The following is an 18,366-nucleotide window of genomic DNA, read 5'->3' as shown; positions in this document are numbered from 1 at the left end:
GAGGTGGTCAGGTTGTGTCCCATGCCTGATGGTGAGGGATGATTAAAGACCTGTTCTAGCACAGTGCTTGATGTCAGAACTACAGCCCAGACAGCTGACTGGAATCGGGCTGAGCTGTTTCCAGTTCATGCATCACTGGACCAGCTTTGCAGCAAATAGGTGGGAGGCTGGGTCAGCTGGTGGGTGATTTTACTGCACGACTGCGGCAAAAGTGTAATGGGTTCTTCTTGTATGTGGGCGTGTGCTGACCTTAGCAGCCAATTCCTGCATGCTATATGAAGGAAGAAGCCCAAGCCCAAGCCTGAAATGTGTTGGGCTTTTTAACACCCAGTTGATCTATTTGTGTCCTAATTGTTGTCAGCAAGAACCCCAGGTACATGTACAGCTCATGTCCAGTGTGAGTGCAGCACCTGTGGCTCCCCCCAAAGTGGTAAGCTTTGCTGCAGCCCAGGACTGGGAGCAGGATGTGCCTCCTTACTGGAATTCACAGGTGGGAGGTTGTGTCGTGCATTCAGTTCTGACAGCCCTGGAGCAAGGGATAAGGAGGCGAGATGGCAGAAATCCTTCCTGACACCTGAGATGCTTGAGGATAGTGAGGCTGACATAGCTCGATAAGGAATTTTCTCCTGCCAAGCTACCTACACTACAGAGTGCTGGAGTCTGTGGGAAGCACCTATCCCTACCTGCCCAGGTGAAGCAAGATGGGAACCTCTGTTACTGTAGGGGCAGGCATGTCTTGACACCTCCATCTCTCTCACCTTCCTTCTCCAAGGGATACAGTCACCAGCCTGCAGTATCTCTGCTCCTTCCTTGCGTGTCACTGTGGAGTCAGCCATGCTCCCCTTCTTGCAGTGACTCATCTCTGTGATCAAAGAGAAGTCATCTCCTAGAAGACAGTCCGCAAGAAAGAGCTTTGTTGTTTCTTATTAGCGCCTGAGATCAGCTGCCTGCAAAGCTTTGGGACAGGCCGTCAGTTCCTAGCGCTGTTGCTGAGTTGAGGCAGATTGGGGAGGGAGATGCGTCAAAGGGGTGTGTGCTGCAGAGGGTTGAGGCCATGTGAGTTTGAGATCTGGGGAACATGCAGAATGTATTTTGGGGAGGAGGGTACAGACATTTATGTTGGGAACAGATGTGTAAATAGTAGTGTTTCTTAGGGAGCCCCTCATCTGCTGCATTGCTCTGATTTTTAAGAACATACCCCCCTGACTCCCATCTGCTCTGGTGTGTGTGTCTGCTACACAAGACAGGCATTGCTGTCAGTGAATTGGTTAATGCCAGTGTCCTGTGGCAGGGATGAAGGCAAGCACCCAGCCTGCCAGCATTTATACCTCCTGGCGTCAGCATTGGCAATGCTTGTGGAGGACTGGGGAGGGCACCGAAATAGTTTCCATTCTCCTCTCTGCTGTGGGAACGAGTCTCCTGGGTAACAAATGCTCCTTGTTCTGCACAGAGCTCCACAGCTGAAACTCTCCTTCTCTTTTCTCGCTGTTGCTCCCTGACTGTCCCAGCTGAAGGGGCCGGAGATGTCTGCTTGAGCCTGCCTTAATTAACACTGACAGTACAATGGGGCTGGCCGTACAGGGGTCCTGGGGCTGCACGTTAATGGGAGCACAGTAAATAGTCTCATTTACTGCAGCTTGGTTGGAACAGAGCCTGCCAGGACTGGCTTTCTGCTGGCTGTAATGGCCAGGCATGGAGGTAGGTCCCTCCCTCCTGCATCCTCCCAGGGGCTTGTCCCTGCCTCTTGAGCAAGACCAGCTGGTGCTGTGGGTCCCGAGCATCCCAGGAAAGGCAGGCAGTGGGCTGGGGAGCATAAAGTGCCACTGACAGAGCAGATACATTGATGTCTCAGAAGGACCTGACCTGTGGAGCCCGACCTCTGGGACTGGTTCAGGGATCGTTCGCTGTGGTTTGGAGGTGAGTAGTAGAGCTGCATCTGTGATGCTGGCTCCAGTGCACTGCGAACAATCTGCACAGCCCACAGCCCAAGGCCCTTTCTCTTTTCCCAGTGGAATGGTCTCTGTGCACTGGGGGGAGTCCTGGACTCCTGCCACTGAAACCCTTGGTAGGAACCACCCCCCAGTCCCATGGTTTTCTGTCAGAAATCTGATTTAAATGTACTTGAAGAGGTATTTTAAAATTTTGTAGTGTTCTTGGATCTGAGATAATTGGCAGCCACTTCCAGTAATAAGTCTTAACATTTTTCTGTCATAGCATTTTATGTTGACGTCTCCAGAGGCAGAAGCTTCTGTAAAGTGTTGTATATTGTCTGGGTTGTTGTATTTGTATTACTTGTTTGCTGCTTTTGGTACATCATGGCATAAAGTAAAAAGTACTCAGCCGTGTGGCAGTTCTTAATTTCTTTGAATTTTGTGTCTGTGTGACAGTTTTACCCCTTCTCTGCCTTGCTCTGCCCTGCTCACTTCCTGTGGAGCCTCAGTTTAGGACGTGTTTTGGTTTGGGCTTACAGGTTTTGCTTTTTCCAGCGTGGATGCTCCAATTTCTGAGCTCTTCTTGGCTCTACACAGGGCTGTAGGCGCAGGGCTGGATGAGGAAGGGCAGTAATGTGAGCAGTCCCTCCAGGATGGATGCTGCTCTAGTGTTAGAAACACCTCCCTGGCACAGCACAGCCCGGAGCGCAACTGAGTTTCTGGGGTGTGTGGTTATGCCCCAGCTGGTAGAAAAGCAAAAGTAGCCACATTTGTCCCTTGCACAGCTACCTGTACCCTGTCAGGAGCTGCACTACTCTGCCAATGGAGCAAGTTCCATCACCTCTTCTCACCAGCTGCCTCTGGTGAAAAGGGGTATGGGAAAATCCTTCCAGGTAGCAAGAGAGCCTGAGCTTTGCAGGTGGTGACCCCATGTTTCTGCTAGGAAGATCTGCTGTGGGTTGCTTTGCTGAGATGCCAGGATCTAGCAGCATTTTAGTCACAAACTGCAGCTAAGAGTTGGTGGGATCTTGATTTGAGGTCCCCGGTGAGAGCAGGGACTACAGACATCCTGCCCCTACGCGGTGGGTTCGGCACTATGGGAAGTGCTGGTGGTTGCACTTTACTGCAGAGGTGGCTGCATTTCAGGGATGCGGGGTAGATACTGTTGATGAAGCTGTTTAGGACAAGGTACTACAGAAATTTAAAGAAGCTTCAGGAAGCTTCTCACAGTCTTCCCATCCTCCTCCTCCTCCTCCAGTGCGTTGCTTTGCAGACTGCCATTTTATCTCCAAGGGTTCTAGCTGCCGTTATCAACAGCAGGAACATAACACTCCAGTCCCTTTTGCTTTCCTTGGCAAAGATAGGGTAAGAGATCAGACAGCCTGCAAGCACACAGCATCCAAAATCCAGTCTCATCACAGAATAAGCTGCTGCAGCTCTATTTTATGGCACAGGCTTCGATCTTTTTATTTCTCCTCATGCTGCCTTCCTGATTTCCCAGTTCCTGTAAGAATCAATCCTCCATCATCTCCTCCTTTTCTGCTCCCTCCCATCCCCTGCCTTGTCTGAGGTCTCACAGGGACTGAATGCGAGCTGGAGCGGCGGTGCTGTGGGCATGCTTGCTCCTTCACACGCAGCAACGTCACAGCAGCAGCAGCAGCAGCAGGAGCATCAGAGATGTGATTGCGCAGACCCTCTGCATTGCCAGGGATGCAGCTGTGAAGAAAAAAAATCGGAAAAAAAAAATTGTCTCTGTGTTTCCCACAGCATCCTGGTGAGAGAGCACGGAGCCTTCTGGAATCTGAGCGCTCAGGAGTGGCGGAGCAGAGTGTGTTTGCTGACAGGAGACGGGGAAAGAAGGATCTGTGGAAAGGTGAGGTGGAGAAATTATCGGGGTGGGTGTCAGTTGTGCTATTGATTTTCAGGCCACTCGTCGTCCTGCACGGTGGCCGGTTTGTTTTTGTGGAGGATGCCGGCTAGCCGATGAAGCTTAAGGATTTTAGGATTGCTTTGTCTCTTCAGAGGCTGCATTACTCTGGAGCGGGCTGTGGCTGTCATGGATGTGAGCGAGCGAGGAGGCTGCGGCTGCTGCGCAGACTGTGTGTTTGTCCATTGTAGCTGTGAAATAGCAGTTGTCATGTCCGGGGCTGGCTGTGCAGAGGCGAGTCGTGCTTCGCCCCGGCAGTGCCTCCGCACAGCTCTCCATTGTGCCTGCCATGACAGCTGAGCCCACACGGATTGTTGTGGTCCCACCAGATACCATGCTCTCCGTGCATCCCTGGCGGTGATGCTGCTGTGCAGCTCAAAAGCTGTTTTGACAGACAGCGCTTCCATGAAAAGCCAGAGACAAAGGACTCAGACAGAGGAAAGGTTGCTGTCACTGTGGCTTTTGGCTCTTTTTTTTTGGCTTCTTTTCTTTTTTTTTTTTCCTTCTTTTTTCTCCCCTAAATACTGGTAAATCATTTGTTCAAAAGGCATTAGGGTAAATATCATGGCATGTAAAACCCTGTCCTTCTGCTAAGAGATACACGGGCTCTGTGCAAGCTGGAGTCCTTTGTGTTGCCAGGGTGTGTCTGTGCTGGCTGTGTAAATGGATGCTTTCTCCCTGCCTCTTTTCACAGATCAGATGAGAAAGGTTATCTAGGAATGGAGGAATTACTGCTTTTAATTACTGAAATGAGGGGTCCAGGCTGGGTACCAGTCGCTGGAGCTTAATTACATGGTCTCGTTGTAGCCAAATCCCTCTTTTCCCTCCCTGCCTTCCTTCTTCTTCCTCCCTCCCCCACCCTCTGCACAAATCCTTCCATTAAATTGCCTCTGCAAATAGGAGGAGGGCTTGAACAAAGAGAAGGATGTATGTGGGATAGGGATATAGATGCTGAAGGGGCGATGTTCAGCATGACAGTGAGAACAACAAAGCAAAGGTATAAAAGAATGAGATTTTGGTATATGTGTTAAAGTGACGTGGCTGTAGGGGAATGTGCAGATGGGAATGTCATAACAAAAGGAGATAATCGAATAGCAGATTCAGTCTTTTGGAGTTATGGAAAATGCTGAGTGTGTGGGGTTGCAATTGCAGGATTTGGGGTGGATGTGGAGTAAATAGGAGTCACAGAGGAACATATCACACAAGGAGTGGATTGATGGGTGGCATAAAGGTGCATTAGAGTACAAGGGAAGTAGAGATCTGCATTTTTATCTCCACACACCTGCAGCTTTTCATACCAGTGTTGCTGAAGAGTGAGTTTGGCAGGTCTTACCTATTTCACAAAATTTCACAAAAACTTTCTCCCATTTTCCAGTGACCCAATAATCATTCAGACAAAGTTTTTTTAGGCTTATAAAGAGCAACAGGATGGTAGGAGAGATGTAGATAAAATGGTAGATGTTTTGCAGAGCTGTAGAGGAACCGTGGAAAGAAGAGGCAGATGAGAGGCATTGCAGAGCTGGAGGAGCAGGGGATTTGGGTCAGAGACCAGTGGGAGAGTGCACAGAGGGGAAATTCAGGGTTGTCATTGTCAGGGAATGCAAATGTGTTGTTTCTGTTGTCATTCTTCAGCCTCTCACTGTGTTCCCTGAGACATTCAGTGCTGTGTGCAGCCCTGCAGGGTTTGTGGGGGTGGGGGTGATCCTCAGCACAGCCTTTTCTGCAGTAGTTCTCTGGAGGAACCATTTTGCTGCTGCAGGTTCTCATTTGGTTGCTCCCTCTCCATCCCTATGGAGTCACAAGGCTCCACAGCCTTTATCCCTGGTGATGAAGGCAAACCCAGAGTTTCAGTGCAAGGTGCCAGGTGAGAAGAGGGCTTCCAGCAAAATCTCAAAGTGGCTTGTTGCCGTCTTGCAGATCGATGACAATGTCCTGAAAGCACCATAATGCTTCCTGAACTGCAGCTCCTTCTCACCCCTGTCTTGCTCTTGGCCCTGGGAGAACCGCTCTGTGTCTCCCAGAATCTGTCCCTTTCAGGCTGATGGGAGCAGGGAGCGGGATGTCTCCTGCAGGTGTGCTCCAGACTGGGTTTGCTGCTACAGAGCAAGTTCCTGTGGGAGATTGGTGGTGGATAACCCCAGCATGACTGTGTGCAGCAAGCACATCATGTGCTGGAGGACAGGATGTCCAACAGAATGTACAGGACACACATACCTGTATCAGCATGTGGAAGAAAATTCATATGTGTATGGTTTGTGTGTACAATGCCTAAAGAAATAAAAAGAAGGTGATGCAGCCTCCTTCTTTGTGTGGGGTGGGAATGTCCCCAGGGCATACAGGCTGTGCCTGGCTAGTAGGTACCACTCCTACAAGAACATCTGTTAAGCAGTGAGAGTGCATAGATAATCTCTGCCTTGAGACACTTAAAAGATGGGCAAGAGGTTCTAATGACTGAGCTGACTGAAATGATCCACAGGAGTGTGTCTTCCTCACTGCTTCGATGCAGATGATGGAGATAAAGTGCAGCTGGATCTCTAGGTACAAGGGACCTGGACCTGCACTGCAGAAAGTACAGGTGGCCCAGGAGAATATGCTGTGAACTCAGGAATGGCCTGCCCAAAGCTCCATTATTGCCTGTCAGGTGTCTGAGGCTGTGAGAGCAAAGAAAGAACAAAATTTTAGTCCCAGACATTTTCATTTTCTTCCAGTCAGATGTTCCTGGTGAGTCAAGATCTCACTCTGGTATGATTCCTAATACTCAGACAATACCCTGCCTTTTGCAGCCCCTTGTTGTGCTTTGCTCTGTTTTTAGTTTATTTCCCTGTTTTATTTTTCTTTTCTAGTGTTTTCTGAAAGATTTATGTAATAGTAAGGGCAGGTTGATAAATCTAACGTGGGTCGCTTTGCCTGCCCTTGCAGAACAGCTACAGACTTTTACCTTTAATATTTGTCAGCCACATGGTTTCACCTTCTTCCTCTCTTTTCTAATGGGTATTTTTATTGAAAGTGCAGTTGCCAGCTGCGATCAACCAACTATTCTTTCATTGCTCTGGGATCAAGAATATCTTGTCCTTCTGACTTGAGTGCTTTCATCTTCTTGAATTTGTTTCCACTCAAAAGCTCATTTCCTTTTCTGCACCTTCTTTCCCTTGTATTATGTAGCCTGTAATTGCTGCAGCTTCAATATTCGTCTTGCCAAAACAGCACTGAAGATGCTATTTTTCTTGTCTCTAATATCCTTCTTGGTGTGGTTGCTCATTCAGGTTGGTCAGGAGCCTTTCTCTTCTAATCTTCTCATCTTTCGTGGTGAACCCAGATTTTTTTTTACTTACATTCAAAGTATTTTCTTCAGTACTTCTCCAAGCTCTTTGTTCTTGTTGGCATTATAACTGTTTACCCTGACATGCCAGAGATCTGCTCTTTAAAAATTAAAAAGGTTTCATTACAGCTCTGTTTGCTTTTTACCATTCTGTTTAATATAAACTGGGTCAGCTTGAGATATTCAATCCAAAGCCACTTCTGTATCATGGGTGCTGGGTGAAAACTCATCTCAATAGGCACAGTTCTGATAGTTGAACCCCAAAAAAAGTAAATCCAAAGTAAGAGATGTGGAGATCTCTACAGATGGTTGAGAGGTGGAGGATTGGAGCTGGAGGTACCTCCCTGTCAGCGATGGAATCAAGGGAAGTACTGGAAAACAAGATTTTGTCCTTATGCTTGTGGAAACCATTGAAATCTCACCAGTAGTGGAAAACCTCACTTGTCTGCTACCTGTGCTGCTTCATGGGGAGCGTTCTGATGTGGATAAAGTTCTTCTGGCTGTCCAGTCCATAAGACCAAAAAGCCAGAAGCCCAGCTCATTCCAGCTGTCTGAGAGGCTGCAGGATAAGGCTTGAAGAAACTGAGGGAGCTTGGCTGGCAGGGGATGAAATCTACAGCAGTGATCAATGACAGCTGTATTGGTAATGAGTCTTAGCAAGGATTTGCCATGTTATCTGCCAAGCAGGTTCCCTGCGTGCCCTCACACTCATCTCAAAGTTGGTTACTCTCCAGTAAGAAAGAAATGGGCTGTTAAAATACCTCTGGTCTCTGATTCTGCTCCAGTTTTCTCTCTTGATGAAAATGATTTTAATGTTCATTTTCTGAAAGAAGTGGGTCAAAGCTGGGACATACCTGTTAAGATGAGCACAAAAGCAGGCTGGTCCACAAGCTCTTTCTCTCCCTGCCACAGTTGTGTTGCAGCCTAAGGATCGTGTAGGTAATGGTTTTTTTCTACCCCTCAGACACATGTAAGTACTTTTTACTGGGCAAGGCTGATGGTTGCTATATTAACAGACAGAGGGATAAGAAACCCAAACAAAACCCACTGTGTTTGTTAACTGCTGTAAATGGGATGGAGGGGGAAGGCAGAGCTGTAATGTAGGTGTGTGGCCATAACGTGGCTGATGGCGACTTCTGGCTCAGACTGAAGTGCTGAGTTTGGACTCTTGGAAGAGAGATCATGTGTTGGTCTTTGGGCAGTGCTGAGGGTGTGGGGCTGGCAGTACCTTTGAGTGATAAATAATCAATATTTGAGTGATGGCAGCAATGCTTTGTACTGACCCTTGGCAAGTGATAGGAAACTGGCCTTACTACCAAAAGGCCACCCTCTGCTCCCACACAAAATGCCCTCTGGAAGCAGAGAACAAGTGTCACTGCTCTGTTGTTATGTTTTTGGGGACAGTGCCAGGGGTATTTCAGAGTGTATGAATGCTAGCAGTTCCTTTTGGGAAGAGGGGAGTTCCTGCTCTGGGAGTTACAGGGAGAAAATATTAAATTAGAGCCTGTATGGAAAACTTTGGCAAATAGAGGGTTTTCACCTGATACTTGCCTCAGAGCCACTGTTACCTCAGACTAGAGTCCCTATACAGTTATACTAATCTCATCAGTTTGGCTCCAGAACTGCATCTCATTCTCTATAAACTCACAGTAGCTGCCGTCGCTTCTGGAAGAATGTGCCCTAAATGCTTTCAGTGAGCTCGTTCTCTTCTCCATTATGCTCTGCCTGCACTGGTGCAGGACCAGCCACATGGCTACTTTGCCTCCTTCTGCCTATAGGCCCAATTCACCTTGGTTGTTTAGCAAGATACCTTCTTTTGGTCCCTCTCTGGGGTTCCCATGGCAAACAGCAGGGATGTGTGCTTCAGGTTTCATTGTCGTGTGTAAGCTCACATAGCATAGCTTACTCCCAGATGCCCTTCTTTGCAGGGAGAATGACCTGGCTTGATTATGGTGCTAGTGCAATTTTCTGCTCTTAGCAGGCAGGTTAATTACAGTGTATTTCCCTGTAGTCCCATCTTCAAACCTTTTCCAGTAACTCAGGTGGAAGAATGATAAGCCCACACAAGGAGAAGATCCAGTGGGAGGAATAAATATTTCTTATCTCTGGTCCCAAGATGCTGTTGGCCCACATGGTGTGCCTTCCTTGGCTTTGCCTAATTCATTCTGATGATTGATACCTGGAGTGACACGTCCACCTGGGGTTTGGCTTACTCTGGTCGACGTCTCCTTCACCATTTGCTCTCATCTGAGTTGTTGCAGTGGTTTCTAAGGGGTTTCTTGCCCAAGTGTGTCTTACCCTGACCAGTGATTGTACCTCCCTTCAGAAAACCAGCAAGTGGATTTCAGCATGCATCTGCACTTAGCTATTTCCTACTGGCAGCAAGCTGTTCTCGCTTGTCCACAGTCGGTGGCATCTAACTTACCCTGCTGCTGAGATTTGTCCTCCAACTGCAGGTCCTAGTGCTTTAAATGGTGTTGAGGAGACCATTGTCCTTACCCAGATATCTCCTCCTGCCTTCAGCTCCTTGTCATATGCCCATTCATTTCCATAGGCACCTGCTATTTATAATTACTGTCTTCATAAAGCACTCTGAAGGTGGTGACTGCTTATTACAGTAAGCCTGACAGCCCGTTTGTTCCCATGTGATCCTCAGAGTGGCTGTTTTTGGGGGAACACTGGGTCAGAGGAGAGGTGAGGCAGCATGGAGCACAGGGTGACCTCAGGCATCCCTGACCCTGGTCAGGAGGGCCAGCCAGTTCATAGTACGATAGGAGAGGAGGAGGGGGGAAACTGCAAGGAAACAGGTGTGTCCTGGCACTGACAAGCAATGGCATGGGGGTGGTTAATGCACAAAGGTGGCAGTGCTCCAGCCACAGCCGTTCAGTTTATGCTTGGCCATATCTGGCTGAGATGCTGAGAATCGTTTTTGACCCGCTGGGGTTTCTGTAATCTCTGTTTTTCTTGATGACTTTGCAAAAGTTTCAGAGACCCCATAGAATATTTCCATCTCTGTAACTCTGACCTCTCCCAGGCTTTGTGCTGCTGACAGGATTTGGTACCCCAGGGTAGAGAAACACCCCAAACTGAAATTGTGGATTTGTATTTGTCCCAGAGGCACTGAGGAGTGATTCCCCTCTGTACCAGAGCACGTTCAACATCCAGGATTTTGGTCCAGTGTCTTGTTTCTACTTTCCCCTTGGCATGAGTTGAGGTTGAAAAGAAAAACCACAACAACCTCTTGGCTTGGCCTTCAAAATGGAAGGGGAATCTTCCTTCAAGGGTGCTGGCTGCTAGGCCTCACTGCTTTAGTGAGGGAAATTCACTGTGGAGAAATACCCTTCAGCCCAGACCCTAGTAAGGCTTGGAGGACCCTTTTATCTCGTGGGGGACCTCAAAAAGAACTTGCATATGGGCAGGCCAGAATTTGTATAGCCTGAGAGAGCAAAGACCCAGAACTCACACTCCAGAGAGGAAGGAGAAGAAACCCCTTTCCTCAGAGAACAGATATGTAAGAAAACCCCCCTGGTTTCTTCTAGGCTAGTCTTGTTGTAAATCTTGAAATTCTTTAGCTTGATGCTAAGTTACATAACTGTGTGTAAGAGAAGATAGTCACAAACATACACTTTGTCAGATTCCAGATTATTAAACTGATTAAACGCATTCCAAGTCATTAGACTGATGTCATTAAACTGCAAAAAGTAACTGGTTGTCACCCTGCTCATAAGGGACGTTACCTGGTGGGCATGTACATATGGATGTTAAGGTACATAAGAAGTGGAATGGAAAATTATTTTACAACTTCTAATCCCACTGCCAATTGGAAAACTGTGTGAAATTAGTCACCCCAGCTCAGAAGCTGGAGGGAATTGAGAAACTGCCTAGGAAACTGAACAAGTCCCTGGAAAATGCTCCTAAGAGGAGAGATTGAAGAAATGGAAGTTACTTGTGGTAAATGGGAAACTGTAGGGTTTGTGATATGAAATAATGAACAATCTAGAGAAAGAAAATAATGATCTATGAGGTGCCCTGATGGTAATGTGAAAGCTCCAGGAAATCAAGGAGGATTATTTGAAACTGATAATATGAATACTTTTCACGTACTGTGATTAATTAGTCCGTGAATCTTGCTTTCAAACTTCAAAGCCCAGCAGTATTCCCAAATGGCTTGGCATTCTTGTGAATAAGACTACCCAGTGTATTTATAGTATGTGTTCAGAAGTTGCAGATGTTTAAAACCTTGTGGTTTTGTTAAGGCCTATCTCAGTGCAAGGGCTTAACACAGGCAAACATTTGTCTCAGCTACTTGTCTTCTCTGAGACTTCTGGTCCAGAAAGGATGCAACAGCTTCAAGAAAAAAGGTGTTCAAATGTGAATGTGTCCTGTCTGTGAAGATCTGGGAGCCTTGCAGTCTTAAGGTGCCTCCTCAGTTCTCTCAGACACCCTTGAAGTGATTAAAAGAATGCTCACAGAATCGTAGGATGGTTTGGGTTGGAAAGGACCCTGAAGTTCCCCTCTTGTTCCGTACCCCTGCATGGGCAGGGACACTTTCCACTAGACCAGGTTGCTCAAAGCCCCATCCAACCTGGCTTGGTGGGTCTCCTGGAACTCTGACTGCTCTTCCAGTACAGAGTCAAGGATCATCCCTGTTTGCCCTCCTTTTTATTCTCTAGTCAATAGGTCTCTGTAGCACAACATCCTCAGCAGAAGACCTTGGTTAATCCAGGGTTATCAGATTTAGTTTACCCTTAATGCTCTGTTGAGCCCAGTCATTCCAAGCCTAATTAGCACATGAGCTGTCTTGTGGAGTGATATTCTAAAATAAACTGTCCTGAATAGAGCTTTACAAACTGAGCTTGGTTTGGGTTGCCAGCCCCTACAAGGGATATATTTCCCTCTCAGAAGGAAAGTATGTGTAATCATTAGGAGTGCCTGGTCTGCTTCATAAGTATTTTATTAAGGTTCTGGCTTGCCTTTTGTTAGTTTTGCTGCTTGGAAAATATTCTGTTATATAAACTAATGCTGTGGTTTCATCCAGATCCTCTTGAGTTCTGCCTTGCTGCCAGCCATGTGAACATACAAACACACCCACACATCAAGAGGACACTTGGAGAGAGGTTGGTAATCAGACCAAGGATCTGGGAATACTCTTGTACTTCAGCAGAACGAAAATCTTGGCACTGAAGATAGGCAAATGCAGTAGAAAATATGATCCTCTCCCTGCCCTAGCCCAAGGATAAGCAGTGAAGTTAAATATCCCTATGTTCAAAAGTACTGACAGATAACTACTAGTGTGGCATGTAATTTGGTGTGGAAGGCACTGGTTCAGGAAGTTACAAGCTCTAAAAATTTGTGGGAATCCCAAAAGGGACACTGAGGGATGATTGTATAGTCTCCTAAATTTCTATGGGAAGGTTATGAAACCTGCTCTGCAATGTGAACTATCCCAAATGAAGGAGGCTGCTTGTGACTGGGTAGTCTCATGATGGCCCAAGGATTTGTTCCTACATCAGACAATTCTTGTCTCATCATCCCGGGAATCATTCTGCCTTTTTTGTTTTTACCCACACTGAACTCTGCTGAAATGAGATTCAGACATGATTGCAGAGGACCTGTTTGTTCAGGTACCTGACCAAAAAAAGGATCAAGAAATGCACAGTCTTAACAACAATCAGGCAGTTTCCATTTTCAAATCTGAGTGCTACAAGATCTTTTCCTCCAGCTGACTTCAAGGGATTGTAAAATCCAGCTTGTGGTCTAAAAGCATTTGGGTATCACTGTTATTACTATATATATATCCATGTATTAATGTATTATATAAATAATGTATTATATATGTATTTTTTTATATATTCATGTATTAATATAAGATAATTAATAATTAACGTATATATTATATGTGGTCTTGATATCCTTAAGAAGGCAGGATAAATTTAATGTATTAACTCCTCAGATGCTGCATTTATTGGGCTACTCAACCATTTTGCTTTGTACAATGCTATCACCCCAAATCAGGGAGTTGCCAGCATCCAGACCATTGTGTATTCCTGCCTTGGAGATGCAGAAAATGTCTTCCTGTGTATCCAGGCATTTCTTCTAGTCTTGGTAGAACAGCCTAGGGCTAGGAAGGGTTAAAGTCTCCTGCAGCCTTAGCAGGAGTCAGCTGTTGGTCGCAGCTGCTGGTTGAAAAACCATTTAGATGTGCATCGTGGAAGAGAAACATCTAGTAAAGCAGGCTGCTGCTGGGATGTGTTCTGTTTGTGCCTGATTTTGGCGCTCCTGATTTGTTTGCGCGCAGTGTGCGTTAAATTCTGTGTAGGATTGCATCATTTAATACAGCTCCGCAGACGCAGGCATTCAGACTGCCTGGCAGATCTGATGTCCATCATTCCTAGGTGGTGCCATACCTGTGCTGCTTCTCCTGCTTACTGGGATGTGGCAGCAAAGCATTGCAGCACTGCAGGCTGAAAATAATCCTGGTGGTGCTTTTTGACATCACTAACTGCTTTATTTACAGTGGCTTCTGGGGTGATATTTTGTTATTTCAAGAGCTTGGCCTGGCTGTGGTTTTACTTGACTCCCCTGTAGCCATCTTTGCTGCCTGTTCTGCTGTCACAATGCGTGAGGTTGTACATCTGCAATCCACCATCTCAGAAATGTTTGGTTTTCACTTGATAGTGAGTAATTCCTGCATATGTGGCACTCTGGGCTGAAGAGACAGTAAACATCATTTTACAGCCTCTTTTTACTGAGTTATCTTAAGACTGAGTTCCTTATTTGTCAGGCTTTTTCAAGTGGTCACTGATGCTTTTGTCTTGTAAGGAGGGGTTTTTTTTCTTGCAGGGATTGTTTTGCAGCTGTGATTCCTGTAATGCATAGTCTGGACAGAAGTGCAATATCAGTTTTAATCTGCACAGAAAGGAAGCAATAGGGAAGATATGCAGCCATGGAGTGGCTGGAGTCTGTATGGATGTGCTGAGCTGTACTGCAGCAAGATCTTGTTCACAGTGAAGACAGGCTTTCTTTGGCCATCTTAGGACTTAGCTCATCTTTTTTCCACAAGTCATGAATGTGGTAGAGGATGTAGGACTACTTGAGGTAGAGCTGGCCTTGTGTGCCTTTTTTGTGCAGATGAAGATTGCTCCTGAAATTATCCTCCCATAAGCTCTGGATAAGTAGGTCATCTGCTTTGCTATGGTCTGGCAATATGTTGCCTGAAGCCAGATTCCAGTAAGGGTTAGGGAAGAAAATCCAATGCAAGTGATTTGTCACTTCACTTTGAGAGCTCTTTCCAAAGGGTGGTGCAGGGTTGTGTGAACTGATAGATGCTAGTAACCAAGGCGGCCATGACCCACAGCTGAAGTGCAAAGAGTAGATTTATCCCATCACCTTACTGGTTGTGAGGTTTCAAAACCAAATGGATACACATACCCTGCTAAACTTATTCCATCCTAGGAGGAGCCAAAAGCACATGGGCCCATTCCCCGGCCTCAGCATCTCAAAGGGCCTTGCCCATGTGCAATGCTTCAGAGTTCTGTGCTTTCTGTAACCTCCAAGCTTCTTACCTCTCTTTCTCACAGCAGGGAGGCCCAAACCTGTGAAGAATGATGTTTTAAGTCATTGACAGGATTCTGTTGTCTTCTACAGAAATTCCATTTCTCAAAGCAAACACAATACATGAAATTTCCCACACCGAATATTCTTAGCATCTCCCAGCTACCAGGTCACCTTGAGTGAAAACAACTGTGTTTTTCCTCCTCACTAAATTTTCCACTTTCAAGCCTTTTCTCCCTGCAGTGGTGTGATTCTTGGGGTGTTCTGTGCAGGGCCAGGAGTTGGACTTGATGATCCTGATGGGTCCCTTCCAATTCTGCATATTCTGTGATTCTGTGATTCTAATTATAGGGATGCTACAGATCCCCAGCAAGCCCAGAAATCTCCAGTGCTGTTGAGAGTATTTCCATCCATATGAAGCATCTGTGTCCTCTCCACTTCATGACATTATCTCAGGAGCCTTCACCCCTGCGGTGGACACCTGAGCAAGAGCAGCTGCTCATTCACCATTGCACGTAGCCAGTTTTGCCACCCTGTGCAGGCACAGGTCAGAGAGCTGGCATTGATTCCTGAAGCTGAGCTGAGTTTGATGCCTGGCTCCCTCAGCCAAACACTCCATTCCCCGCCTCCCATGGCTGTTGTGGTGGAGATTTTTGAGCTCACAGCTCCCAGGCATAGAAGTTGGTGGGAAAACCTTCAGTCCAGACTTCTGCTGGCTTTGACTCAGGTTCACCCACAGCTGCTGGCTGTGGTTTTGTCCCCACTCAGCTGCAGCTGCTGGTTCCTGGGGCCCTCAGTTGGGCAGGTCAGTAGAAGGAACATATTGATGAGGCAGCCAGCTGACAGTCCTGCTTTGCCATAAATCATAGAAGCATAAAATGTCTTGGGTTGGAAGGGACCTTAAAGGTAATTTAATTCCAACCTTCTTGCCATGGACAGGGAAGCCACCCATTAGGTCAGGCTCACTAGGCCCTAACCAAAGCTGTGCAGTTAGGGAGGGGTAGTCTTGGCATCTTTGGATACTGAGTGTGCCCAGAAATTTCATATGCTTACAGAATTTTCTTTCCTTCTGCGTGGGTTCCTGAGTGCTCTGGTGACCCTGCAACCCCTGACTCCAGCACCCAGGCAGATGCACGTTTCAGAATGGAATTGTGTGATTTCTGCTGTTGTAAGATCTTCAGGAAGCTTTCAGATTGCTCAGGCAGAAAGATGCTATACAAGCATAGTCCCTCCTCCTCCTGCTGCTGCTGCTACTAGAGTGTCTGTGATAAGAAAGGATTTACTGTGTCTGCAGTTTAATTCAGCAGCAATTTCTGTGTGATATGAACAGCTAGAAACATCAGTCTTTTTCTTCTCTGTGGATTTGCATAAAGTAATTAGGAGCATATGTGCTGGGGGCTGGGGCAGGGAGGAGGAGGAGGAGCAGGTTCCATCCCAAAGCACCTCAGTGGATGCTCTGAGTCATGGCCTGTAAATGGCTCTTGCCGAGTGCCACATGCCAGATGATGAGTCACAGAGCAAGGGAACACAGAAATGGGAGAAACTGGTTGGGTCACTGTTCTGGCTCCTGTGTTAGCTGGTATAGATCTGCTGCTTGAGCTGTTTCTGTTGTCTTGTGTAACTCTAAATGCACAGAGCAGCTGGGGCTTCTTGTCCTCTGACTGGGAGGCAGTACCTGCCTCACACTGGTTATGTCATCATCAGAAATACACACGCTACACCTATTGCTTAGTTCTGTGTGTGCTGGTGACTCCTCGTCCCTGACCCATGCAGCTCCTTTCTGCCAGCAGCACAAGGGCTGTGACTGACGGTCACATGCTGCAGTTTCCATTTGGAACACATCATAATCCTATATAGTTCTGGGATGTAATGATACATTAATCATGGGCTTAGTCAGGCTGTCCTGGAAACCACTGGAAAAAGCCCTGGCTAAGGCAGGGCTTTGTGGAAAGAAAAGGGAAGTGGTCTTTTCAGGAATCACTGCACAACACCACAAGAGGAACCAACCTGAGCTGAGGCAGAAGTTTAGGAAATATTTAGTCTTTCTATTTTTCTGCAGCTCCCTTTAAACATAAAGGGCTGGAATATTCATCCTGGGAGCATGTAGACCAGCCTGACTATGCTCCCTGTCCCCTGAGGCAGGGAAGGAGAGCTGGAGGTTTAGGATGAGTAAAACAACTAGCATTTCCTTTTATACCTTTTCTTTCATTAAACGCACTGGATGATTTAATAAAGTATATAATGAAGGTGTGAATTTGACAGAGATGTAATAGCTGGCAAGAAAGAAATAGGTATCCAAACAAATACCACTAACTAGACCCATCATGCAACAACTTACAGGCTTCCTCATCTCCACCCTCTGCTTATTCATTTCTATGGTTCAGGACCATCCCCAGGCCACTCACCCCATCCCACTCACCCCATCCTCTTCTCTGATGCTGCTCCCTGAATGTCCTCCAGTTTCCTGGAGTTTTCCTGTTAAGTTTTTTTTTTAAACCATCCAGTGCTTTTTGGTAGCTTTTGGAGTGGCAGAGCCAGGGCAGGGATAAACTGCAGGATTGGTGCTGGATACAGTGAGCCCTGAGATCCCCCACACTGTCCGAAGGGTGGCTTTCAGTTTGGATTAATCCCCCAGCCCTTTTGCCTGGAGGTGGACATACAGGGAGTAAACTGAATATATTGCTCCCTGTGGGGCAAAGAGGAGATGTCTGTATGGTGCATGTGTCTGCAAGATCACACAAACCATTGCTTTTTGAAGCATTTCTGCTGGTGCTTGTTTTGCAGGGTTTTGGGTGGTTTCTTCAGGCATGTTAATGCAAATGCACTGTGGGAGTCAGGGGTTAACATGGAACAACCCTCAAAGAACAAGCAGCTCTATTACAAAAGAATTTTTTCTGCTTCTCTACAAAACTGAATGCCTAGCTTTTAACCCTGTTTTTGCGTATTTCACCCTTGAGTGACATGATGAATTTTGTTCCCTCTGAGGAAGGTGATGATGACAGTGAAACCATAGCCATACAGAAAGAGTCAGCAACAACCCTCACAGTTAAAGGTTTCCTTTGGACACTCAATTCCATAGATGAAGTGACTGAGGTTTGTAGAAAGAATAATCTGTTCAGAAAAGGCATCCTCCAAAAAGTCTCCAGCTGACAGTTCTGATGATGTTGCTCCTGCTTCTTCATCCTCTGTGCTCTATGTGCAGTCTTTTTGCATTAAAATCACATTTATGTCTTATATCTCAGCATGTCTCCTCCAATGTATTACATTTTATGAGGAAGCCTGTGTTACTGAGCTGAACCCTGTTGCCCCACATGTGTACAGGGGACAGCTCTGAGAAGAGTGGGGTATTAAGGGTTCAGCTTTAGAACTCCGAAATTTTGGTTGGAGCCATAACAGAGATCAGAGTATGCCTGGAGGTGTGCAACCGTAACTCATCAGCTCTTGGAGGCAATTGCAGGCAGGTCTGGTGGCTTCTGCATCTTCTCAGCAGTGTTGCAGAGGCAGAAGCTTGTACCCAAGGAGCCATGAAGCTGCACTGACCACCTTTAAATTAGCACAGTGTCCTCAGTCTTAGAGGTATGACAGGAGAGGGATTTGAGGGTCTCTGTGTAGTGGTCAGCAAGGACTTAGAAGGC

General features: G+C 46.6%; 1 protein-coding gene across 9 annotated transcripts in view; it reads left to right on the top strand.

The window, feature by feature from the left end:
• RUSC2 (RUN and SH3 domain containing 2) overlaps positions 1 to 18,366 on the top strand; it is a 59,722-nt gene that overhangs the window by 18,564 nt on the left and 22,792 nt on the right. For 6 of the 9 annotated variants that reach the window (XM_032097074.1, XM_032097065.1, XM_032097073.1 and 3 more), the window contains exon 2: positions 3,699 to 3,804. The exons of 1 other annotated variant lie outside the window; for it this stretch is intronic. The gene's annotated coding sequence lies outside the window, so the exon portion shown is untranslated. Of the gene's footprint in view, positions 1 to 1,658; positions 1,918 to 3,277; positions 3,297 to 3,698; positions 3,805 to 18,366 lie in introns of those variants that run through there. 2 more of the 9 variants (XM_032097068.1, XM_032097071.1) reach the window with 2 other exon arrangements.

Source organism: Corvus moneduloides, chromosome Z (genome assembly GCF_009650955.1).
Source record: "Corvus moneduloides isolate bCorMon1 chromosome Z, bCorMon1.pri, whole genome shotgun sequence".
Taxonomy (NCBI): domain Eukaryota; kingdom Metazoa; phylum Chordata; class Aves; order Passeriformes; family Corvidae; genus Corvus; species Corvus moneduloides.
This window is presented reverse-complemented; position numbering and strand designations above follow the sequence as displayed.